Raw genomic sequence first — 27,304 nt, 5'->3', positions numbered from 1 at the left:
GACAGTGTCTTGAGTGTCCATCTTAGTATTGACCATGAGGTCAAGCCGGTCGCCCTGTAGTACATGAGTTTCGTTTTCATCCAGTCGGTCTTAGGTAACTTAAAACAATATGTTTTGACCTGAGGATGATAGCTGGATTGTATAATGTTAATTCCCAAATTAAACAGGACATCGTGAATGAGTCCATAATGAGCGGTAGTTTCCTCACCACGTGGACAGAATCTGTGGTAGTTCCTGGTACGTGACGTGAAGTACTTCCTTCGCAAGTGAGAATAGGTGGTGTTCCAGTTAATGTAGTGCAGGAGACTAAGTACCTAGGAGTAATTATTGACGAGAAAATAGCAAACCGATGTGGTGTATTGGGGAGATTAAGGAGTGACCTAAGCTTGGTTGGTAGGATTCAGTTGTATAATTATCTGATTATGCCACACCTTGACTTTTGTTCGCCGATCCTGGTTCTTGCCACACAGACCCACAGGCCACACAGAGTTTGATAGGCTACAAAGATTTATTTATTTATTGACGTTAAACAAATAGACCATGTAAAAACTTAGAGATAACTTATTTCTAGTTTAAATTAAAACAGTTAAACAAAAACTAAAAACAAAACTAATAATTAAAATTACCGATGATTGGATTTAAAATATTTTTTTTTGCATTGATTTTGACATTGTTAGATCAATAGAGTCGGAATGTTTGTTGTAACTTGCCATCATTTGATTAAGAGGTCCGAATCTAGCATAACCGGTACGGTATTGGTTCGTTGCAAATAGTTCTCTGTTTCATAATTGTCGAGACGGTACGTATATATTTAGTTTTGACAAAATTTCCGGTGCATCTATGCGTTGTGAAACCAAATCGTTAACGAAAGATATTCGCAAATTAAATTCTAGCAAATTCGCGGCGTTCTTTTAATGTTTGCATGTCAATTAGCTTGCAACGGGCCTAGTAGGACGGAAGGGGATATTGTGTCCAACCTCATTTTCGAAGGGCGAATAATAAAAATTGTTTTTGGACAGATTCAATCAAGTTTTGTCGAGAAGAAGCGAACGGTGACTAAACAATACTGCAGTATTCAAGAATGGATCGGACATAGGAATTATATAACGTTTTTAATGTATATGGATCTTGAAAATGTGGACTAAAACGTTTGATGAATCCTAACATGCTCCTAGCTCTTCCTATTATAAAGTTGTTATGTGGAATAAATGTGAACTTGGAGTCTATGATGACCCCCAAGTCTCTTACATTCTCGCACCTACCGACTACTTGGGATCCTAAGTATATTGAGCTTGTAGGGGTATTACGCTTCCTGCTTTTTTTTTTGTATGATCGACCTCGAAGGCCACCTCTCTGACCCTTTGTCCCCATCCCGCATGTGCACCAATAAGGTAGAGCTAGGATGGGAGGGTTTCGGAAGGACAAAAATCTCCTTTTACGGACGTTGTGGCACGTGACGATCCCCTGAAGGGGGAAAGCGAATGTCGCTGAAAACTTCTAGACAACCTTTGGATCAACAGACCAAAGTTATCCTGCTCTCGACGATGGACTCAAACGGGATACAATTGACATGGTTGCCCACCAATCGATTTACTCCCGTTAACTACCCGCTAAAAACCTTCCCGAAGCACTCGCTGGAAGCTCCCAGCATTTTCCCTCCCGACTTATCTCGGAGTTGGAGGAAGGACCTGTTCGGGTTGACGCCTCACATGGTTGCGTCGTTGCGAGCGGTTCCACTGCGCCGGTTGTGGTGGCACTAGCTGTGCGTTTGCAGTAGCGAGGTCGCGTCTGACATCCTCCAGCTCCTGCTCGTTGGCCGCCTCGAGCACGCGTAGCATCGCCTCGTTTCTACGCGCGTTTCTTCGTCGGGCCGTCCTGTTCCGCAGCCGTCTAATGCGTTGGAGTAGATTTCGATGTTCTCTGTTCCAGGCTACTCTTGCATTAGGCGCCATTGCATGAAGCCGGGCAGCCAGAGCCGGTCGCCAAGCTGGCGCCGCATACCGTATTATGGAGAAAGCAACGCTCGCCCATGTTCGCCTTCGGGTACTAGATGGGCCACCGTAGTTTTTCAGTAGATACTGAAGAACCCTGTTTACTTTGGTGGCTTTCTCCGTGACGTGTATAATGATGGTCCTCGATCTTGACTCCCAGGTTTCGAATACTGCGCTGCGAAATGATGACTACGTCACCGACACGAACAGGAATGCGCGGATGTCCACGCCGCAGGCTACTCACCATCACAATCTCGGTCTTGTCAACCGCCAGCGATAACGAGTGATCCCATATCTACCCTGCACCGAGGTGATAGCACGACTAGCTTCATTGGCTGCCTCCTCTGGTGTGCGACCAGCGACGGTCAGCACAAGGTCGTCGGCAAATCCCACGATGGATGATCCCGCTGGCAGCGTCGCACCCAATTTCGAGCCCTGTGGCACCCCAGCTGTGACTGCGCGCGATCTGGTCCCCGTATCAGTGGCGTAATGGAGCACTCTGTTTTCAAAGTAACTTCGGAGGATCCGCATCAAGAAGTCGGGTGTCTGCTTGTTGTAAAGAGCCTCTCCGATCACGCTCCAACTAGCCGAGTTGAATGCATTTCGTACGTCTAACCCCAAGTAACATTTTAAGTTTTATCATGGTTCTAACGATATTGTTCATGCTCGTCATTAAGTCTCATCTTAAGAGTAAAATATCTTAAAGGCTGTGATAAAACCTTCATAAACCCGTTTTAAGTGTAAGAGGGCCCACTCTACAGAACGTTGTCAAAACCATCCCTTAAAACCTTTTCTAGACCAAAAATCACTGATTGGTTTTAAGAGAAGGTTTTAAGAAGAACTTAACAGCGTATTATAGGAGGGTCCGCGACAGCCGAGCGGTAGCGCCGGTTAGAAAATCGGCCCATGAGCGCCGGGGCTCACCACCTCGACGGCGTGGGTTCGAATCCCAACCGAGACCGGACCCTCCCCTGTACGAGAGGACTGACTATCCACGTACAACAGGGAAACAAGTCTCGTAAGCCCTTGACGGGCAGGCATGACCAAGAGATCGTTACGCCAAGAAGAAGAAGTTAACAGCGTATTTACAGACTCTTCAAGTCTACTAAGATTTTAGACTTAATGATCGGTTTTATAGCTAACCTCAAAAGGTTTTAAGGATGTCAAAATTATTAAAACTATTTTGCCTGCTGAGAAATCTCTATAAAACCAATTGGACTTGGTACACCCATGTTAAAACATTGATAAAACTTGTTAAAGTCTAATAGGTCTTGGAAATGTTACTTGGGACGTCACTACCATGCAGCATCGCGGATATCGCTGATTGGTCCGCCCGAAAGACATTGCATGTCTGCCTCTATCCACCACCTCCTGGATCGCCTCTTTCGGAACCCGAATTGTCGGGGAGAGAGATGTGGACCATTAGGGTCGTCTTCCAAATGGTCGTTGAGACGACTAAGAATAAAACGCTCGAACACTTTCGAAAAGACGACGGTCGTCCGGGTGGTTTTCCAGGCTTAGGTAGCAGAACCAGCCGCTGATGTTTCCATTGGTCCGGAGAGTGGCCGCGATCGAGACAGTCCTGGAAAATGCGAGAACACTTCCGGGAACGCTCTTATCGCCGCAGTGGCAGCAGCATTCATGATACCGTCAGGGCTTGGGGCCTTTTTGGGATGCATACCGGATGCAATATTAACCAGCTCCTCATCCGTCACTGGTCGGCAGGTTGCGATGGGGTTATCGATGGCTCCGGCCAAATCATTGGTGGATGCGTTGGGAAGAGTTCATCGACTGTTCTCCCGAGAATCTCGGGATTTTTCTCTTGAGGTACACGCGCGCCCCGCACCCATGACATGACAATGCGGTACGCATCCCCCCAAAGATTGTCTTCGACGGAAGCTGCTAGTTCATCCGTGCCTTCCTGGCTGCGCGCAGCAACTCGACTCTCGTCTCGCGTAACGCTTCGTTTCTAGTGCGCTTCAGAATCGCCTCGGCGCGCTTACATGATGACAGTAACCCTTCAATTTCCGTTGTCCACCAGTATGCGTTTGTGCGGTCACGAAATCCGCTGATTCGCGACATTGTTTCGTCGCACGCTCGCATTCCCGAGTAACAAGAATATCCATGTTGCGCTATGAAAAGGGCGTTTTTCATGGTATCATCAGGATCCTGATGGAACCTGCGAAATATGTAGGTTGCGTGACAAAAACGACGTGACGCGATGTTTTTTATACAATGCGCGATGTTTTAATGGAGGCGATGTTTTCAATATACATATTGTCATCATATACAAAGGAAAATTCCCAAGTCGTAATTTTATATTAAACGAACATTTTTTATTCAAATATATTTAAGCACTTTACAAACCGTTTGTTCACTTGGAGCTGCAAGCTTGGGACCGCAAAAATCAGCCATCTCCTTGCACCAAACTTTAATTCCACCGATGACACCGCGGTTGAGCTTCTGGTGCCGCTGCTGCTCGCGTTGAACTTTGGAAGAGAAAATGAACAAAAATTAACATAGTTTGGATTCTTTCTGATTATAATTCATCTCAATAACGTTTACTTACCGAATATTAACGAAAACTGCCGTTATATTACTCTTTTCTTCACATTTTTGGTGAACTGCAATTTCACTCTGCAAGCGGTGGCAAAATCAAAACAACTCTGTTGACAACAGGCAAAACTGCCCAAGGCCTATAAAGCTGTAGGTTGGTTTACTTTGTATTGTTGACATTTGGTTCAAATTCATAAATGATTGTCAAAATAATATTTTATTTTTTCTTCATCGCTTGGTAATTATGAGCAGTGTTTGAAGTGATGATTGATATAAAACTGAACACATTGATTCTTTTTGATGCTCAATATTTGAATCTGGTTCACTTATTTCACTTTCATTCACTCAAAAAAGTGTTTTTCAATTCCCCACCACACTTCTACGAATGAAAGTAATAGCTCGGTAGAATACCCATGTTTTTGACTTAATATTTTGTTTCTTTACATTATGAATCAAGATGAATCATGGTATGAGTGACGTATAGCGATTGTTTTGGTTTTTCGCATTCGCTGTAATCAATTAAGCCGTACACAAAGAACATAATAGCGTTACGTTGTCGATAGGCGGCTGTGCGAGCGATCGTTCTTACTCTCGCAACTGCTCAAGATAAAACAAGTGCAGTGCCAATTTTCAACCTATTGATCGAGTATATTTACTGAAGCAAGAAGTTCAAGAACTTCCTGCGAAGTTTGATTTCGCCTGAGATGCGCGAGAGAAAGTCCCTTACTGCGTTTAACGCAGCAATACATAGAAAATACTGACAGTTAAGAAAACTGATTACACTGGTATTTAATATAACCCATTTTTTAAGAGCCTTCATCGTAGCCATGGTTAAATTTTGATATGAATCAATTCTCCGATTCAACTTCAGGGTTTTTATGGTTTGAAATGTTTAACGTCATTTACCAAACCTACCCTGTTTAACACGCCTTGGTCCGAACCGTTCCGTGTTGCAGTTCTATCTGCAAGTATGGGTCCATCAGGGGTGGGATGGGGAAATTCCTCCTGATGCATCGCTTCGTCGCGGTGTTTTGTTCGCAATGTTGTGCTACCGCTTGCAAGTATAGACTCGCGGAGAGGAGCACTTGGGGAAGCACTTTCATCGCCCGGGCGTTTTGTATGGAAAAAGTTGCACCTAAACCCGCCGTCGCGCAACTTTGTTCGTCGGGTTATCACCCCAGCAGCATTAATTGATGCGTCGTGCGACAAATCGTGTACATTAACATACCCCAGGAGCATTAATTTATGTGTCGTGCGACAAATCGCGTACATTAACATACAAAAGAAGAGCGTACATTTAGCGTCTATTAGAAGAGAAACTAACGCCTTATTGTACGCTCTCGTAACGTTTTGACCTGGCGGTTGCCTACATGTAGGCGCTAAATGTAAACGGTTTTTTCGGTTTAAAAATTGAAAATTCAAATTTACAGTTACATTTCTAGTTTTATTGGAATATTTTATCATTTCTATTATTTCAAACATATTTTTACAAATTTACAGCTTAATTTTCTAAAACTAACGAGTTTTGTTTCTGATGTATAGCCTATGCACTCAAATTGTTGATTGTCCCCGTTCTGTAAAATAAAACACCATATTATTTCAAAAGTTTGGCTGAAATTTAATAGCATACTTACATTTTTTGTTGATATTATTGCTAATAGTAAGTAAACTATTTAGCTTATTCCGCTAACCACGTGCTGTGAGGAAAAAAAGTAGTAGGAAAAAAGCAGTACTTACATAGTTTGACTTGCATGCAAAAATCGGTGTATTGTTGAAGATCCGTTCATATTGCATTGGGATATGTATGGCGGCAGGTTGGTTCTAGGGAAGTATGCATATTATTAAAAATTGGTATATTTTGTTATCATTACGCTAAAAATGTCTGAAAGAAAAAAGAATCAAGAATTTGTTGCTTTATAACTATATGGAAAGCATGAGAGCATATTACCTAAAACAAAATTTATCGGCACATGCACAAGTTCACACCTGATCGCTGATTTGAATCCAAATTGGCTTCTCGCGGTTCCACACCCGCTCTAATTCCTACAGAAATTCTTCTCTATACCCAATTGATGTTTTCGATGAACTCAACTATACTGATTTGGAGGAAAACATGATTCAATTTCCAAACCATCAATATTAATAAATATTCAATGTAAATTAACAACTTACTATTACATTCACTTGGAAGAGATGATGAACATCAAGAGATCTACTGGATGTTTTCGTCTTTACATCATTGGATGCAGATGGAGCTATTTCCAGCCCGGCTTCTTTCGTGTATATGAGCTCCCAAAGAATATTATGCCGTTGGTAACCATCTTCGACGAGAGGGAGAGAAATGTTCGTCTTCTGCAAAATTGAAAAACTTCCATAAATTACTTATTGCTACTTACGCAATACGGAATGGCGGCTTGCTCTGTATAATGCACTCGGCGCAAGTGGTCTACCCATAGTCGGCCTGGGGTAGTCTTCGAAATACGGTGTGATCCTCGTGATTCGGCCCGGTTCTTTCAGTGGAGTCACTTGAGGGCTTGTTCTTTGTGTCCACCGTCTAACGTTTACTTAATTCCACGGCACAAATACAGTCCACATCAGAGGTCGGAACGGCGACCGCTGGAACTGAGGCGTAACGGCGCCTCTTCCGTTGACGATCTCATCAAATCTGCAATAATATATTGTTGGGACTGAACCATACCGAAATACAATTGCATTCAACTTACCAACCACTCTGCCATGTCAGGATAAGGAAGTGGGACTGCAATGCGCAATGCTTGACTACAAACAAACATTCCTCAATTACCGGTTCCCGTACCGTTATGTTAAACGATTCACATGTTTGTTGTAAAGAAAACATGTTTAATGTTTCCAAACTTACAATGAACACTCACTTTTCACGTTGTTTTTGCTGTTAAAGCAAAAACAGTATTTTTTATCGATTGGAGTCTCCTAAGCGCTGCGCACAAGTTTGTTTTGGTTTGAAGATGTCAAGTAACAACAAGACCCGAGCTCATATAGCATCTGATTCAAGCGGCTCTTTCGTCAACAGTGGAAACCATGAAGGCAGTAATTCTTGAGCCATTGAAGTCGGAGATTCGCAATGCATTGTTGGCCCAACACTCCAGTCCAGTTAGCAGCCGAGCGGCCGGTGTGGATCGCCCAATGTTTCCTGTCCCCAAACGACGCAGAACTTTTGCCGAGGTCCTTGAACCTCAAACGCCCGTGCCTGCTATTACCAATACCGAGACGCCCAATCTGATGCAAAACAACCCAACCAGTCGTCACGCCCGCCATGATTATATTACGGGTACAAATACATCGTCATCTCCAACATTAGCATCTGTAGTACGTCACTGCTGGATTCATCTATCAGGCCTTCCAAACACAACAACAGCCGATCAAGTGTCTACTTCAATAGAACGACGTTTAAATACGGATGACGTGTTGTCCTTCGTCCTTCTGAAGAAAGGAGTTGAAGCTTCTTCTCAACGTTCTTTATCATTTAAAGTGAGGATACCGGTATCATTTCGTGAGGCGGCCTTTAATCCTGACATTTGGCCCGATGGTCTGCGTGTTAGACCTTTCATCGATCATCCATATAACCGTCAACGGTTACCGCACACCAATACCCGTCCATACCAACAATCCGGCATTCCTAACTCAGCTGGTTCGCCATGCGATGCGAGCGTCAACGCCACTCTGGTGTCCCCGGCCTCTCTCCCTGGTGTCACCAACAATACATCTTCCCGCATACCAAACAGGCCTGCTTCGGTCCAACAGCTGACTTTGGACAGATTTTTTCTGTCAAAACAAACTCGATGAGTTAAAATCGATACCAGAAAATCGATCTGAGCCTGATATATGTAAACAACGACGTGTTGCGCAGGAAAAAAAAGTTGATAAGGCCAGTAAACGGAAAATCGCTGATCTTGAGCAATCGACACCTCCCCAGGTTGTTGAACGTATATATACACAACCAAACAACACAGGCACTGAAATTCTTATTTACTGTCAAAATTTTAATCGTATGAAAAGTGCCACTAAGATTCGTGAAATTCATAACAATGTGCAAAGTTCTTCTTACTCCATTATTTTAGCAAACGAAACTAGTTGGGATGAGAGTGTCAAAAGTGAAGAAGTATTTGGAAATATATACAACGTATTTCGCGACGACCGCGATTGTCTGCATTCAGAAAAGAAGTCGGGTGGAGGAGTACTTATAGCAATATTAATGAAATTCAATTCTGAGCTCATCCCCGCTAGGAAATTCGCTGAATTTGAACATGTTTGGGTTAAGGTGAATCTCCTGGGTGAAACACACGTATTCGTCTCAGTATATTTTCCCCCACACAATGCCCGAAAAGAGGCTTATGAACTTTTCTTCAACACCGCAGACGATATAATGTCCAGTTTGCTTCCTGCGGTCAAAGTTCATATATATGGTGACTTTAACCAGCGCACCATTGATTTCATTCCAGATTCAGATAACGAATGTATTCTGATTCCACTGATTGGTGAAAATGAAACACATCAGTATATCTTTGAAAAAACTGCTAACTTAGGTCTAAATCAGATAAACCATGTTAAAAATACGCAAAATTGTTACCTAGATTTTTTCCTCACTAACATCTATGAAGACTTTTACGTTACTCAATCCTTATCCCCTCTTTGGAAGAACGAAGCATTTCACACTGCCATAGAGTTTTCGTTATTTATACATAGCAATCAACGGCCTTCTGAATGTGAATTCGAACTCGTATACCAATATCATCTCGCAAACTACTCTGAAATTAAGCATAAACTTAAAATGATAAACTGGCAGATACTTTCAGCATCCGCAGAATCTGTTGAAACTGCAGTTCAAGAATTTTATAAAATACTTGATGATGTTGTAGTTGAACATGTACCATCTAAATCTGTTAGGCGAAACTGTAGAATAGGCCAACCAGTTTGGTTCAACAAGGATATAAAACATCTAAAGAATCGGAAGCAAAAAGCACATAAATTTTATAAACAAAATATGAACGATAGGAACCTTACAAATTACCTTAATATTTGCAACCAACTCAATCTTGCAATTCAATCTGCATACGAAGAATACAACTCAAAAACAGAGTCAGAAATAAGAACACGACCCAAATCATTCTTCAAATTTGTCAGAACCAAACTTAAATCTAACAACTTTCCATCCAAAATGCACTTTAACGAATCAATCGGTGAAAACTCGTTCGACATCTGCAAACTGTTCTCTCTTTTCTTCGAAACAATATATACAACATTCTCTGACATAGATCGCGATCGCGAATATTTTGATTTCTATCCCGACTTTGCTGAAGACGTCAATGTGAGTGCAGTAAACAAACAGGATATACTAGAAGCTATAAACAAATTGGATGCCTCTAAAAGTTCTGGCCCTGATGGGATCCCACCGATCTTCCTAATTAATGTTAAAGAAGAGATTGTTATACCCTTACTTTTTATTTTTAATTTGTCACTTGCATCTGGTGTATTCCCTACACCGTGGAAAAAGTCTTTCCTAATTCCAATCTTTAAAAGTGACAAGAAATCTGATATCTGTAATTACCGCGGCATCGCAATAATGTCATGCATCCCTAAACTTTTTGAATCCATCATTAACAAAAAACTTTTTTGATCAAACCAAACACAAATTAACCACTATGCAGCACGGATTTTTCAAAGGACGCTCAACCGCTACAAATCTTCTCGAGTTTGTTGATTATTCTTTGACAGCAATGGACAATGGTAACTATGTAGAAACTCTTTACACAGATTTTAGTAAAGCTTTCGATCGCATTGATATACCTCTGTTATTGTTTAAATTGCAAAAATTTGGAGTTAAACCTAACTTTCTAAAATGGCTGGAGTCTTATCTAACTGATCGTAAACAAATTGTTAGATTCAATGGGAAACAAGGCGATCCCATATCAGTCACTTCTGGAGTCCCCCAAGGCTCGCATCTCGGCCCACTTCTTTTCATCATGTTTGTTAATGATATTTCATTTGTACTCCAGAATGTAAAAATTCTTATGTATGCAGATGATATGAAACTCTTTCTGGAGATCAAAGAAGTTAACGATATCGAACTATTTCAGGAAGAAATCAATAAATTCTACATCTGGTGTAACAAAAGCCTGTTACAATTGAATATTGGAAAATGCCACTCTCTCACTGTAAGCAGGAAGCGTAACACCCCTACAAGTTCAATATACTTAGGATCCCAAGTAGTCGGTAGGTGCGAGAATGTAAGAGACTTGGGGGTCATCATAGACTCCAAGCTCACATTTATTCCACATAACAACTTTATAATAGGAAGAGCTAGGAGCATGTTAGGGTTCATCAAACGTTTTAGTCTAAATTTTCAAGATCCATATACATTAAAAACGTTATACAATGCCTATGTCCGATCCATCCTTGAATACTGCAGTGTGGTTTGGTCACCGTTCGCTTCCTCTCGACAAAACTAGATTGAATCGGTCCAAAAGCAATTTTTATTATTCGCCCTTCGAAAATTAGGCTGGACACAATATCCCCTTCCGTCCTACGAGGCCCGTTGCAAGCTAATTGACATGCAAACATTAAAAGAACGCCGCGAATTTGCTAAGGTATCTTTTGTTAACGATTTGGTCTCTCAACGCATTGACGCACCAGAAATTTTGTCTAAGCTAAATATATACGTACCATCCCGACAATTACGAAACAGAGAACTATTTGCAACGAACCAATACCGTACCGATTATGCTAGATTCGGACCTCTTAATCAAATGATGGCAAGTTATAACAAACATTCTGAATCTATTGATCTAACAATGTCAAAGCCAATGCTTAAAAATTATTTTAAATCCAATCACCGGTAATTTTTGTTGTTAGTTTTGTTTTTATTTTTTGTTTAACTGTTTTAATTTAAACTAGAAATAAGTTATCTCTAAGTTTGTACATGGTCTACTTGTTTGACGACAATAAATAAATAAATAAATAAATAAATAAATAAATAAATAAATAAATAAATAGATTGAATTTGAATGTGATATCGAAGTTGAGTTTTGCTTACCGAGGTTACTGGAAATCAATTTTACACCATCACAACCAACAACAATTCGTAAGCAGAAGACGATGAGTGCAAAAAAATACGTTCAATTTTTTATTATTCGATCGACGCAACTTGTTCTAAATGAACCAACCTCTTTTTATATGAGTGTTGCGCGGAGCACACTAGCGCCCCTTCTGATTATTCCTGTGTGACGCGGATGGTTTGGGAACCTTTGGGGTTATAGCCGTTATGCTGTGGTGTTATGTTGCCCATCGCATCGATTAACGAATCGTTACTATGGCTATCGTACGATCGTATCATTTAACGTAGCTGGGGATCGTACTATCGCATTATTTAACGAAGCTGGGGTATGGCACGATGATCGCTGTTCGTGTAATCACTGAGCACCTGCCGGTCTTCGGGAGTCGCGATATTGGAGCTTGCGAACGTCATATCCATTATCGACGGTGCAGCTACTCCGTTGCCGACAAAGGTTGGTCTATTGCCGCGGTTAAGCAATTGTACGATATTGCGACGCCTAAAGGTAGACTACAGCCACAGAACTCTACAAGGTTCTGAACAGTTAGGAATTTTTTAATTTAACGAAACCCTACAAGTACCGGTGTATTGATAACCTGCTGTTCAAAAATAACGGTTTATTGATAACAGTCTCACCGGTGTCCAGACCAGACATCGCTATCACAACATTTGCGACGTAATTAACCTTCAGATCTACAACCGCCTACCTGGGTAAGTTTTGCCCTTTTATTTTGCAATTACTTCGAATTGATCTGTTATATCGACTCGAAATTCCTGGAATGCCTGAAGCAACATGTTCTCTATCATTCTGCCGAAAACCGACTTTTTATTTTTATTCTAAGTATTTTTTTACACCATTTTTCTATTTATACCCCTTAAATCTACAATCGCCTACCTGGGTAAGTCATACGTTTTGTACGAGAGTTTATATTTTTCTGTACCAAGACAAACCACCAGTAGGTGAAAGGAGGTGCCCCTCGGGTTTTTCTTTTTATATTTATATTGAAAACAATCCAAATTTATCTAAGACACACTATGAAAGACTGTTTTACTCCTCGAACTCCTCGAACAATTAGTAATGAGATAAACTCGAAGACGATGTACAAATATGCAAATTATGCTACATTTTGGACCACACAGCGGCAACGAAAGCATTCTAGGTGAACTTTCATAATTTTTACACAAAATAATAATTTATTAATTGCAAGAAAATCATGATGCAACAGGTTGAATTAAATACAAAAGAAACTGTTATCGTTTGAAACAAAACGATCGAATTTATGTATATGAGCTAAGTTTTAAAATGTTATGGCTTAAATATCAGTTCTAACAATGTATAATGAAGAATTTCCTCCAGATATGCCACTGAATTTACTGAGGAACATGAACATTTCCAAAACGTAAAATTTAATAGAAAAATATTTCTACATCTTTGAAATTTCAATTTATTAGCAAAAATGTTGAAGGCACCAAGAAGTTACTTCACCAGAAACTTAAGAAGTATAAACAAACACAATAACTTATTGAAAATGTATGGTTTACAGAGTTGGCGATTGTAGATCCATGGGATAAAATTTTCTTTGAATGAAAAAATTAGTTACTTATCGAATTTTTAATATTATTATTTGAATGGGATGTGATAGAAAACATTCTTAAGTATCATTACTGAAAATTTCAACTCACTACGTCATCTAGAACAAAAGATATTAGCTTTGAAGCACAGCAAAATGCAAACCCCCATACAAAACGTATGGCCTACCCGGGTAGGCGGTCGTATGTTAACGTAGGTATTTTTGGTCGTAGACCTGAAGGTTAAAGGCGTTCAGAAAACCAAATAAACCCAACTTGAGAAACAACTAGAGGTGAAAGAAGTCACCCGGCTCAAAGCCTCTATAATACATGTATACTACTATTTGAGAAACAACACTGAGAGGTGAAAGAAGCCACCCGGCTCAAAGCCTCTATAAAATATATATACTACTACTACTACTTGAGAAACAACACTGAGAGGTGAAAGAAGCCACCCGGCTCAAAGCCTCTATAAAATATATATAATACTATATACTACTTGAGAAACAACTGATGTTTTTGTTAGGCTCTGTCCCCAACATACCTAGCAGTGTAATCCACAGAAAGTCCCTGGCGGGTAGCGATCTGTGGACACTACACTTGCGTTCTCCGGTACAGTTGGACAAACCCAGAATATTTGGACCCGTTTCCTCTTCTCACTATCCTCCTTTTCTAACAAGTTCCGGAGTAGGCCGTACCCTACAGCAATCTTACACCGAGCAGTTCAGCCGTCGCAATTAGTTCTTCTCCTCGACGGCAAGTATTTCGACGACCCCAGTCCACGGCCGACGCGTTGAAGTCACCTGCAAGAACAATTCGTGGACATCCGCGTACCGCCGACACAATCGCCTCCATGAGAGTCCGAAACCTCGCCAAATCCCACGCGGGGGAAGCGTAGCAGCTAACAAACGTGATGCCGTTCACGTCAGCCGCCACCATACCTTCTACCACGCAGTGCACTTTTTGTACCGGGTGATTTCCAAGTGCTACTATCGCCGTCGTAGTCACAGTGTTTGCAACCCAGTTATTTTGGGGCAAGCGGTAGAAGTCGGACAATAGAGCAACGTCCGACTCTTTCACACGAGCAAGCTGAGTGAGCAGGTCCTGAGCCACCCGGCTCTGCCGCAGATTTAGTTGAATTACTGCGAAAATGATGGCTGGTATCCACATTGTGCAGCTCCCGTGTGGTGGCCCACCGCAGGTTATGCACTTCGCCGCTTTGTTGCAGCCCTTAGCTTTGTGGCCTTCCGTTCCGCACCGACGACATATTCTGGAGCGGTCTGGGCCCTTGCAATCACGAGCGTAGTGCCCACGAAGGAGGCATTTAACGCACTGGACATCCTCTAGGCGTTGCTGTTCTGCTCCCTGTATCCTGCAGACTGAATAGCCGATCTTCCATCTACTACCGACGATGGCGTCGACGAGTCTCTTCGGAACTCGCACCATAGCCTTCTGATCGCCTTGGGCATATCTTCGTAGTCGGACCGCTTCAGCAGCAACTGGGATATTCAGCTTTTCAGCCATGGCCACAGTTACTTCCTGCTTTGATGTGAGCATGTCGATCCCTCGGATGACAATGCTCACGGACTCTACCAAGAGGGACACTTTACACCCTACTGGAACGATCTCTTCTAGAATTTTTTTTAGTGGCCATGCCATCCGCATCTCGCGTAAGGACCATCACAAGCTCGTCTTTCGCGGTTCGGTTTCCCTTCTTGATAAACTTTGAGATCTTTTGGTCGTTCCGTACTGCGAAATATATCTCTTCATATCCCACCCCGGGAGCTGGGGACACACAGATCGCTTCCGGTTTCACGCGTTTCTTTCGTGGAAACTTCTCGCCAGCTAGAAAGACAGTCTCTTGTATAGCCTTCGATGGGTTGCCCTTACCCTTACGCTTACCCCTGCGCCTTCTCTTTACGATCGTGTAAACCGCGTCAGTTTGCTCTTGATGCTGCTGCTGTTCTTGCTGGACAAAGTACTGCTGCTGCTGCTGCTGCTGCTGCTGTTTTTGTTGCGTACCCCTCATGAGCAACACCTCCAGTGCCTGTCGAGATTTACGGTCTCGGTCCAATTCGGTAACCAGGAGTTCAATTTCCTCGCTGAGCAGCGCCTCCAGCGCCCGAAGAGATTCCCGCTCTCGGTCCAATTCGGAAGCCATGAGTTCAACCTTTTCGCCGATCTCGTCAATTCTCTTGGTAAGAATGGAGACTGAATTGGGTGCAGGGTAAATGATGGTTTCCTCGGAGCTCTTCTCCGCTGAAGGCAAGATTGTCTGTGTGGTCGAGTGACCTGCTGTCTTCTTAATCGGCGTCACAATGGACAACGGATGTTACGGGCAGACGATAGGTCTCGTTCGAGTTAAAAAATTGGTTCTCGAATTGGCATGTCAAAATATAAAATGTATACACAGACCACACAGACAAGAAAATGAAAGTAAAGGAAGGAACGAAAAACCAACAAGATGGCCATAAAATGCTTGAATTGGTCAGAAAAGGTTTGTTGGTCTAACACAGAACAACCACGAGTAAAATTTAGGATAAACGCAAAGCATGGAAACAGCGATTACCGCTGTCGTTGCACCAATGCAAACTCGCATGTAGATTACGGTAAAGGAAACGATTGTTACTTTCGGTACCAAGTACAATCGTGGACCAAAATACATTTGACTTCCCGGATACGATTCATCGGGAACAAGATGTGTAAGCATGCGTGCAACGACACCGCTAAACGTATGGCGCGACAAACATCAATAATTAAATCAAAACATGGTTTACTCAAAGCGCGGGAGCAAAAGGCAGGGAAAGCAAGATCGCTTAAGGCCACAAAGTCGAGAAGTCTGTAGAAAGAATTTTTACAATTTAAATTTAATTAATTTTACTTATTTAACTTGTTAATTTTTTAACAAGCACAAATCCAGATAACCGAATTCCAACGAAACAACATTGTAGAAAGAACGAACGATCGAGCGAAGCAAGAACGCGTCGATAAACAATCTTCAATTGTTTACGCGATCGACATAAGGGTTCAAGTACATGGCCTGCATAAGATCCGAATACGTGACATTGAATCAAGGGCAGGCTAAACACAACATTGAAGCCTATGACGAAAGAACTAAATTCAAATTGAAACATAGTAACGCATGACCAAATCATGCGAAAGTCAGTGAGTCAGGCCAAAACATAAGCATCTAAGCCTAGACAACAATGTAGTCACAAATGGCACTTTCGAAGTTCAACAGAACAACTGCGAATATGTTCGAACGAACATGAATGAACAAGTTGGAACAGGAATTTACGCTAATCTAACGCAACTGCAAACAAATCTGGATTCTGGAGCGAGATCCTTTATCTCGCTCGCGCTCTTTAGTTCATAGAAACCATTTAGGTATATAAGACCGAGAAATTTGGAATAAAATCAGACTTTCATGGGAATCCATCCGAGGCTGTCACCTTGACCGTCTTGGTACGAGGCTCGTGGATGTTCTCATCATCTCAACCTCGACACTTGCGAGGAAAGGAAGATCGGTCTAATAATTTTTTTACCCTTTCAGCAACCTTACCCTAAGGACTTAGGAAATTTTGAGAGCGTCCCCTCTGGCGTTGGCATAGTCACGACACGGACCAAACTCTCAGGAAATCCACAAGTTCAATTCCCTCCTTACCCCAAGGGCTCAGGAAATTTCGAGAGCGTCCCCTCCGGCGTCGGCGTAGTCACGGCACGGACCAAACTCTCGGAAAATCCGCAAGTCCTATTCCAACCCGGTTGCGATTTCTCCGTTGTCGGCGTAGTCACGGCGCGGACCGATCGTACCGAATCAACCTTCCTATCCCAGTCCAAAGACTCAGGAAAATTCGAGAGCGTCTCCTCCGGCGTCGGCGTAGTCACGGCACGGACCAAACTCTCGAAAGATCCAAAGTTCTTCCCATCCTCGGTAGCGATTTCTCCGTTGTCGGCGTAGTCACGGCGCGGACCGATCGTACCGAAAGCCAGCTTCCTAACCCTATCCGAAAGACGTAACGATAATTCGTTGGAATCTCTTTCCGTTGGCGGCATAGTCACGTCGTGGACCGAATTCTCGGTTATCGTCAAGTCCAGGTTTTAGCATCACACGTTGTTTTCTCCGGTGTCGGCATAGTCACGGCCCGGACCGAACACGTTGATACTAAAGCCGAAGGAGTCAAGTGCACAGTAAAAGGTGTTCGCGTTGGAGACGACTGACGCACACGGTCAAGCTACCTTCGCGCTTGATCGGACAATTCCACGTCGTTACAACGGATCAGCTAACCCCCTTTGAACGCTTGCTCGCCTGGGGCGCAGCGGCAGTTTGCTTAGCGAAGGGATACCCGGTGTTTTTCCAGCCAGTCGGACCGAAAACCGCGTCACATGTTGGGTGGAAGCCATGATCGAAACGGACATCTACATACACACACACGAACGGGCTTTGAACAGCTGATACCGCATTCACTTCCTTCTCTTCGCAATTACTTTTCGAATAATCGGACAAACCTGCCCGTCTACCTCCACCCGGACTTCGTGCTGCTATTACGACTTTTCTGGATATCTGCAAAGAATATTATGTATTAAAGTAATCTTTTCTTATTCAATTTCATTAGAAAAAAATATTAGCAAACAATCTTTGCAAAACTTCCTGTTCGCTTCACAGCCTGCATCTTTTACGCTTCCTGCTTACAGTGAGAGAGTGACACTTTCCAATATTCAATTTTAACAGGCTTTTATTACACCAGGTGTAGAATTTATTGATTTCTTCCTGAAATAGCTCGATATCGTTAACTTCTTTGATCTCCAGAAAGAGTTTCATATCATCAGCGTACATAAACATTTTCACATTCTGGATGACAAAATGAAATATCATTAACAAACATGATGAAAAGAAGTGGGCCTAGATGCCAGCCTTGAGGGACTCCAGAGGTGACTGATATGGGATCGCCTTGTTTCCCATTGAATGTAACAATTTGTTTACGATCAGTTGGATTAGACTCTAGCCATTTTAGAAAGTTAGGTTTAACTCCAAAATTTTGTAATTTAAACAATAACAGAGCTATATCAATGCGATCGAAAGCTTTACTAAAATCTGTGTAAAGAGTTTCTACATAGTTAGCATTGGCCATCGCTGTCAAAGAATAATCAACAAACTCGAGAAGATTTGTAGAGGTTAAGCGTCCTTTGAAAAATCCGTGCTGCATAGTGGTTAATTTGTGTTTGGTTTGATCAAAAAATTTTTTGTTAATGATGGATTCAATATGTTTATGTATGCATGACATTATTGCGATGCCGCGGTAATTGCAGGTATCAGATTTCATGCCACTTTTAAAGATTGGAATTAGAAAAGACTTTTTCTACAGTGTTGTGGGAATATGTTGGGAATTAAAAATAAAAAGTAAGGGTAAAATAATCTCTTCTTTAATATTCATTAGGAAGATCGGTGGGATCCCATCAGGGCCAGAACCTTTAGAGGCATCCAATTTATTTATAGCTTCTAGTATATCCTGTTTTTTTTACTGCACTCACATTGACGATTTCAGCAAAGTCGGGATAGAAATCAAAATATTCGCGATCGCGATCTATGCCAGAGAATGTTGTATATATTGTTTCGAAGAAAAAAAAGAAAAGTTTGCAGATGTCGAACGAGTTTTAACCGATTGAGTCATTTTGGATGGAAAGTTGTTATATTTAAGTTTGGTTCAGACAAATTTGAAGAATGACTTGGGTCGTGTTTTTATTTCTGACTCTATTTTTGAGTTGTATTCCTCGTATGCAAATTGGATTGCCAGATTGAGTTGGTTGCAAATATTAAGGTAATTTGCAAGGTTCCTATCGTTCCTATTTTGTTTATAAAATTTATGTGCATTTTGCTTCCGATTCTTCAGATGTTTTATGTCCTTTGTTGAACCAAACTGGTTGGCTTATTCTGCAGTTTCGCCTAACAGATTTAGATGGTACATGTTCAACTACAATATCATCAAGTATTTTATAAAATTCTTGAACTGCAGTTTCAACAGATTCTGCGGATGCTGAAAGTATCTGCCAGTTTATCAGTTTAAGTTTATGCTTAATTTCAGAGTAGTTTGCGAGATGATATTGATACACGAGTTCGAATTCACATTCAGAAGGCCGATGTATAAATAACGAAAACTCTATGGCAGTGTGAAATGGTTCGTTCTTCCAAAGAGGGGATAAGGATTGAGTAACGTAAAAGTCTTCATAGATGTTAGTGAGGAGAAAATCTAGGTAACAATTTTGCGTCCGGGTGGGGGTCCGCGACAGCCGAGCGGTAGCGCCGGTTAGAAAATCGGCCCATGAGCGCCGAGGCTCAGCACCTCGACAGCGTGGGTTCGAATCCCAACCGAGACCGGACCCTCCCCTGTACGAGAGGACTGACTATCCACGTACAACAGGGAAACAAGTCTCGTAAGCCCTTAACGGGCAGGCATGACCAAGAGGTCGTTACGCCAAGAAGAAGAATTTTGCGTATTTTTAACATGATTAATCTGATTTAGACCAAAATTATCAGTTTTTTCAAAGAAATACTCAAGTGTTTCATTTTCACCAATCAGTGGAATCAGAATACTTTCGTTTTCTGTATCTGGAATGAAATCAATGGTGCGCTGGTTAAAGTCACCATATATATGGACTTTTACCGCAGGAAGCAAACTGGACATCATTTCGTCTGCGGTATTGAAGAAAAGTTCATAAGCCTCTTTTCGTGCAGTGTGTGGTGGAAAATATACTGAGATGAATACATGTGTTTCACCCAGAAGATGCATCTTAACCCAACCTTGAACATGGTTCAGCAAATTTCCTAGCGGGGATGAGTTCAGATTTGAATTAGACTAATATTGCTATAAGTACTCCTCCTAGTTACCTACTTATGTGGCGCTACAACCGCTGAGCGGTCTTGGCCTGACGAAGCTCCATCCGAAACCGCTCACGGTCGCTCGCCACGTTGGTCCAATTCCGTGTCCCGGCTTTATTGGCGGCTTCGTCTACGCCATCCTTCCACCTCAATTTAGGCCTACCACGCCTCCTCTGTCCTTGGGAACAGCCTAAAAGGACTTTACGGGCTGGGTCGTCCGGTGCCATTCTAATGACATGACCAGCCCACCGGAGCCTGGCGAGTCTAATTCGCTGTACGACAGTGAGGTCACCGTACAGCTCGTAGAGCTCGTCATTATAGCGGCTCCTCCATTGTCCCTCCTCACATACGGGGCCAAAAATCCTCCTGAGCATCTTCCTCTCGAACACGGCTAAGAGTGTTTCGTCAGATTTGGACAGAGTCCATGTCTCGATGTCGTATGTGAGCACTGGTACCATGTATGTCCGGTATAGTCCCAGCTTCGACTGTCTTGACAGGTATCGTGAGTGGAAGAGATTTCTCAGACTGTAATATGACCGGTTGGCTGCCAGCACCCTAGCGCGAATTTAATCTTCAATGTTGTTGTCGGTGCTGACCTTTGACCCAAGGTAGGTGAAATTTTGGACGACTTCAAAAGTGCGTTCACCTACTTGTACGTCACCCCCGCGTAGGCTTTCGGCAATTGTTGGCAGGGCCGCTGATGGTGCCACCATCATCTTGGTTTTTCCCTCGTTTATCTGCAGTCCGAGGTTATTCGCCGCTTGCTCGATCCTTCAGAAGCATACCATCTGCTACATAGGAGAGTCTTCTACCAATAATATCAATATCATCAGCGTATGCCAGGATCTGTATTGACTTATAGAAGATGGTCCCCGAAGTTTCCACCTCCGAGTCTCGGATGCCCCTCTCTAGCGCTAGGTTGAAGAGTATACAGGCAAGCCCATCCTCTTGGCGCAGTCCCTTGGTGGTAGCAAAGGAACTTGAGAGTTTTCCATCCACCTTCACCTGACAAGTAACGTTGGTCATGGTCATTCTTACAAGTCTGATTAATTTAGCCGAGATTCCAAATGAGCTCATGGCTTGATACAGTTTACCCTGGCTATGCTATCATATGCGGCTTTAAAGTCAATGAAGAGATGGAAAGTGTTTTGTTGGTACTCTGCCATCTTCTCCAAGACTTGCCGTATGGTGAAGATCTGATCAGTGGTTGATCTCCCTCTTCGGAATCCCCTCTGATAGTTTCCTACTATCCCTTCAGCGTATGGGTCAAGTCGTTCTTGAAGAACGAGGGAGAATATTTTGTAGGCAGTATTCAACACCGTAATACCCCTGTAGTTATTGCAGTCTAACTTATCTCCCTTTTTGTATATGGGGTAGATGATACCAATATTCCAATCACAAGGCATCGATTCGCTATCCCATATCTCAGATATCAGTCGATGAATTTCGTTCTCTAGATTTGCGCCTCCGTTTTTTATCAGTTCGGCTGTTATTCCGTCCGTGCCAAGCGACTTATTGTTCTTGAGGCGACGGATAGCCTTTCGTGTTTCTTCAATGCTAGGTGGCTGAAGCATGATTTCATCTGCTGGTGGAGCCTCCAGCTGCTCGTTAAACTGATCATTTAGTAATTCATCGAAGTACTGAGCCCACCGCGAGAGGACCTCTGGCTGGTTGCTGACCAGATCTCCATCCTTACTGTGACAGCAGGTCACCTTCGGAGTAAAGGTGCTTCGGTGGCTTGCTATCGCTTGGTAAAACTATCTTGTGGGTCCGTAACGCACTCTGGTTTCCTCGAGTTTTTGCATTTTAGCGTCCTCCCACAGTTGCTTTTTCCGCTTGAAAACTAATTTCTCTTCACGTCTAAACCGGTGATATTCTTCTGCGCATGCCCGTGTTCTTTGTTTCTGCTGCATTGCTCGGTATGCGCAGTTTTGCGTTCATTCACAAGTCTACACTCCTCGTCGTACCAGCCAGATCTGGTGTTGCCACGACGTTCTCCTAAAATGTTTTTGGCACAGTTCGTGATCGTTGTTTTTAGAGCATCCCATCTCCCGCTCGTATCTGATTCTCCTTTTTGCAGTAGTAGAGATTCATCTATGGCTCCCTGGTAGGAGAGTTGGACTCGACTGTCCTTAAGAGAGTCCGTTTTGTATCGTGTCTGCGTGTTGTTTCTACCCACGTTGGCTCGTGGGCAGGCGATCCTGCATCTTATCATTTAGCCAACCAGGTAATGATCAGAATCGATGTTGGCCCCTCTATAAGTTCTGACGTTTAACAGACTCGATTGGTAGCGGCGATTTATCAACACGTGGTCGATCTGGTTGGAAGTGGCTCCATCCGGGGATAAACGTGATTTTGTGGATGTCCCGTCGCGCAAACTTGGTACTTCCGATGACCAGATTGCTCGCTGCTGCGAACTGGACCAATCTACTACCGTTTTCATCACTGTGCTCGTGTACACTGTGGGTTCCGATGTACTGGCGGTACATCGACTCCCTACCGACTTTTACATTGAAGTCCCCCAGGATGATTTTGAGGTCATACCTGGGGCAACTTTCATAGAGTTTCGCGAGGCGGCCGTAAAACAGGTCCTTCTTCTCTTCATCTTTGTCTTCGGTAGGGGCATGAACGTTAATGAGGCTTATATTATAAAATTTGCCTCGCATGCGCAGGTAGCATAGCCTATCGTTTATAGCCTTGAAATCAATGACTGCGGACTTCGCGCGTTGACCTACGGCGAAGCCCGTGCCGAGCATGTGGTGGCGGTCGTGGCAGCTGTAGTAGTTGTCGTAGCTACTGCCACGCCTATTCTGCACATCACTACCTAGCCAGCGTATCTCTTGTAGTGCGACGATGTCCATGTTTAGCTTGGCTAGTTCTTCGTCCAATTGTTTCAAGGCTCCGGTTCTATACATTGTGCGTACGTTCCATGAGCCCATTTTAATCGTTGTCCGGGGGCGTTGCATAGGTCCGTTACCGTTGAATCCGTTCCGTATATTCGTTCGTCTTTCTGTAGTCGGAGGTACTGGGGCCGGGTGACTGGCCCTGCGACCCAGTGGCTGCCAAAGCTGCTTTGGTTGCGCCTGGTTGCCCCCCAGGCGTTCAAGCAGCCCGGCAACCCGGACTGCTCACCGCCCTTCTACCTTAGGCATGCAACCCCATCCTCCAAAGGGGGTGGGATTGGACCCGGATAAGCGGGGCTACATGTACACGGTCTGTATGGCTTGGACATACCAGAATAGGAGTTGGGTAGGAGAATCTATATAGCCTTCAGGAGGCGTCGGATCCTACCCCATTCACAGACCAAAGTGCTCCTCCACCCGACTTCTTTTCTGAATGCAGACAATCGCGGTCGTCGCGAAATACGCTATAAATATTTCCAAATACTTCTTCACTTTTGACACTCGCATCCCAGCTTCTATGGAGTAAGAAGAACTTTGCACATTGTTATGAATTTCAGGAATCTTAGTGGCACTTTTCATACGAGTTTTTGGCGATACGAAAATGTTGGCAGTAAATAAGAATTTCAGTGCCTGTGTCGTTTGGCTCTGTATTGCAAAATAAAGCCATGTATTGGGCTGTAATCTGTTCACATCGTCTTAGACAATGGTTAACATTCTGCAATTGATGTCAGTTAAACAAAGAGTTTTGTACCGCACCATGAAATTCGTCCATAAGCTTCTTAAAGGTCATCTACCTGGATATTTGAGCGAGAGAGTGGAACGAGGCTGTGATATCCATCTTCACTTTACCCGGAGAGCTAACGAACCGAGAATTCTTTGTTCTATAAAGGTGTTCAGTACTATAATAAACTACCAATCATAATTGTCAGTGCGAGTACACTACCTGAGTTCAAAAGATTGTGTGCGGCATATGTTAGAAGTAGTTTGGTTCAGGATAGAGTACGTTAGTTAGTTGGATAGAAAGTATCATATGTGTACACAGCATTCGTCAATCATAGATGATGATGATAATTAAGAAACAAACTTAATGAAATTTTTACCTTGGTTGTTTTCTTATTGTCAGAGGCTGCACAGAATTGAGACACGCGCGCGTCAAATGCACTTGTTTGTCACTCACCTTGTAAGGATTTGTTTTGAGTTGATCTCTACAGGCGAGCAACCTATCATCCTTACGAAGACTTTGTAGTGTGATTCTCATATCACCCATTCATAATATGTTATTTTGATTTTATAATAAATTAATGATATTTTTTTGTTTTATACTATGTATCTTAAAGACAATCCGCCTCATCTTAATCCTGTGCAGGGTTATGAGGTGGGCCATAAACATCATCAATTCAGCAACATTTTACCTTTTTTTAATGATTATTTTACCAATGAAAATGAAGCCATCTTCTTTTCGGCGCAACGGCGCAACCGTGTTGACCAACTGCCCCATGAAGGGTATACAACGTTGAGTTGAGCGGGTTATAGCCGGCTATCTGCAAATAATAGCCGGAAGCGACAACTCCCCGCGATAGCATGCTGCAGCGTCTTCGCGGGCTATTTCAGCGGTGAGCGCGCGAGAGCCCCAGGGCCTTGAGTTACTTTTCCCCGCGGTGTATTTGTTTCTTTCACTCCGACGCTTGGCTGTGACGTCACAGTCCATGCGCCGAATAAATACGCTGAACGAAAATTATTTCCTTTTTTACAATTTATTTACCGATTTTTTGGTTGCTTACAGTTGAATTACGCGATCTTCGGCATCCAATGGTAAATTTGAAACGAAAAAAAGAAAACAATTGAATACATAAATGTTTATCTGTAAAAATCGTCATTGAGTTGATATTCTAAGTTAACGCCAGCAGAGTTGTTATTGATTATTTACGATATCAACTAAACACAGTTGATACACGAAATCATCTGTGGTATCGGATATTCACGATTTGCAAATGCAGTGTTAGCAAATTGGTGCTTTAAAAGTTATAAAGCTTAGGTTTGGGGTATGATCCTTATTACTATGATAGTAAATATAACAAATAGCTTACCATATGATCTGCCCGTCAATCCGCTATGATGATGTTGAGGATCATCAAGTGGTGCTGTTGAAAGTACCAGACATTAGGTCATTCGCAAAATTTCAAACGCGCATCGATGACGAAATTATCTAGAATGTTTCGAAAATATTAGTTACCAAATAAAGTTTTACCCAATTCAATTAGTCTTATAGCATTTAATTTAAAGAAAAGAATAACATTTCAATAAATATCAATGCAATGCCTTTCCGATACTATCACGGAACATTGATATTCCAACCATCTCAGCTAAATTGTTTGTGGCAAGTCTAATTGGTTTATTAAGTTTATAATATTTGATAAAGTTAATATCAATTAAAATAAAACAATATGCTCCTTATTAGGAAAACACTGTAGGTTCTAAGTGGTTGGATCATATAATCAAGGTCGTATGTGGTGGTTGCAAAGTTATTATGAATTATAGTGGGTTAAGACAGTCATCCGTTTCTTAATCGTATTTTAAACAAGCGATAAAATTATAGCTTACCCATAGATCTCCTCGTCAGGTTCGTTTACTATACTTATCGTATCCTTCGAATCGTATGTGGTTTTGTCTAATAGGTCAAACATTCCAGGTACATCGTACATGAGTTGATGTCATACACGGTGGATGATCTAAAATTGAACGAAGAATAGCTTAGTTATGTTCCAAGAAGCGTAGCACTGCTTATTTAAGATGATATCAAAATATGAAGTTGTTGCACGCAGCACATTCGAAAACATTCAGTTGAACTGGAAGAACACAATAGACATAACAATAGCAACATTATGACAACGAACAAACTTTCGCTTTACGCTCACCTGTATATTTCCGGAAGGTTCCGTTGTTAAATATCTAACGCTACGAGATTTATCGTGCGTATGTGTTGAACCGCTGGATGTACCAACGCAAAACGCTAGTAATTTAAGAGATTTTGTACCGGCCATGAAGCTAGAAACACAGAAGACAATTGCAACGATGTAATGTTAGTGTATTTCAGTTAAGAAGACTTTCACTTCAAAGCTTACCTGATTGTTTCCAATGTTTCCTCTGCTAATCTGCTAACTAACAGGTCGATGCGCGTGTCGATCTGACACGAAACACACGACTTGGCTTCTTCGCAAAACGGTAGCTTGTACATGTTAGCTGGACGCTGTGCTTTGATGTAATCAAAAGGGAAAAACCTCACCTTATACGCATATAAAATTCACGATGCTGTACGAACAGAAAAGAGTTTTTAAAAAAAGGTAACCTACTTCAAATGAAACACAACACTTCACAGCTTACTTCATTGTTTACGTTTTCACTGCTAAGGTTTCATTGCAAGGAAACGCAGGCGCGCGTCGACCTGATGCAGTATCGTCCGACGGTAGAATGACGTCGCGAACTGGTCAGAATCGTATGTTGATCGGTTGAATGTTGATTGATGCAGCGAAATATTAACCTATAACAGCTGAAATGTATAAATAATATGTAATTATCAGCGAAAAACTTTAGCGAACTTACCGTGCTGCTTTGTTTACTTCGATGTGTCAAAATCACTCTGCGTGTGAAATGCGCCGTACGAACGGGAAAAAACATCCACACGCACATTGTCGCGCTCGTACGATCGCACAAAAAGGCGCTCCTTTGCTATCGCGGCATCTGCGGCGGGCTATGGTGCCTATCGCGAACGCAAGACTTCAGTCCATACCCAATCTGCAAGGTCTGGCTTAAAAGACCGATTGACTCAATTTACAATACAGGGTTGAGGAGTTTGAATGGTTTTTACTGCACTTGGCTTCTGCTTGTGTCCGTGTAGTTACATACTGTCAAGCGGGATTTAAGTGCATTTCGTGTAAATTTCAATCTGGTTTAGGAGGTTCTTATTTTTCTTCCTTGCATTGTATTTCTGTCAAAGCGAAACAGGCACGATGAGAATCGTAAATATTTGGTTGTTTATTTCATGCAGCTGACTATCGTAGCATCACAGATCAGTGTATTTTAAAGCATCCAATCGATACAATGAGCGAAGAGGGTGAAAAAATTAATTACAGTGAAGAAAACAACAACTTGCAAGAAGGTTCGGCAACAGCAGACGACACAGCTGAGGCAGAGGTAATGTTCGTATCATCGTTCGGAAGATTAACTCAACGCAGTGATCCCGCTTTCATCTTCAGCCATAATTGTTTGTATAACAATCAGTGTTTTTTTTTGTTTAACATCAAGGGAATCTTCGAAAGATCGA

The 27,304-nt window shown here is 42.4% G+C and overlaps 1 protein-coding gene and 1 long non-coding RNA gene across 3 annotated transcripts in view; one reads left to right on the top strand and one right to left on the bottom strand.

Annotated features, from left to right (window-relative positions):
- LOC131262544 (potassium channel subfamily K member 16) overlaps positions 1–27,304 on the top strand; it is a 73,995-nt gene that overhangs the window by 9,174 nt on the left and 37,517 nt on the right. The window lies entirely within an intron of this gene.
- LOC131262566 (uncharacterized) lies at positions 24,732–26,524 on the bottom strand. Of its 2 annotated transcripts, none has more exons than XR_009178227.1 (6): positions 26,365–26,524; positions 26,106–26,292; positions 25,899–26,028; positions 25,585–25,829; positions 25,071–25,189; positions 24,732–24,780 (listed from the first exon to the last, which is right to left on the bottom strand). It is a non-coding gene; the product is annotated as an uncharacterized LOC131262566 (long non-coding RNA). The 2 variants fall into 2 exon arrangements; XR_009178226.1 differs by having other exon boundaries at positions 25,585–25,712.

Source organism: Anopheles coustani, chromosome 2, assembly GCF_943734705.1.
Source record: "Anopheles coustani chromosome 2, idAnoCousDA_361_x.2, whole genome shotgun sequence".
NCBI lineage: Eukaryota > Metazoa > Arthropoda > Insecta > Diptera > Culicidae > Anopheles > Anopheles coustani.
The sequence above is the reverse complement of the archived record's forward strand: the minus strand, read 5'-3'. Positions and strand labels throughout refer to the sequence as shown.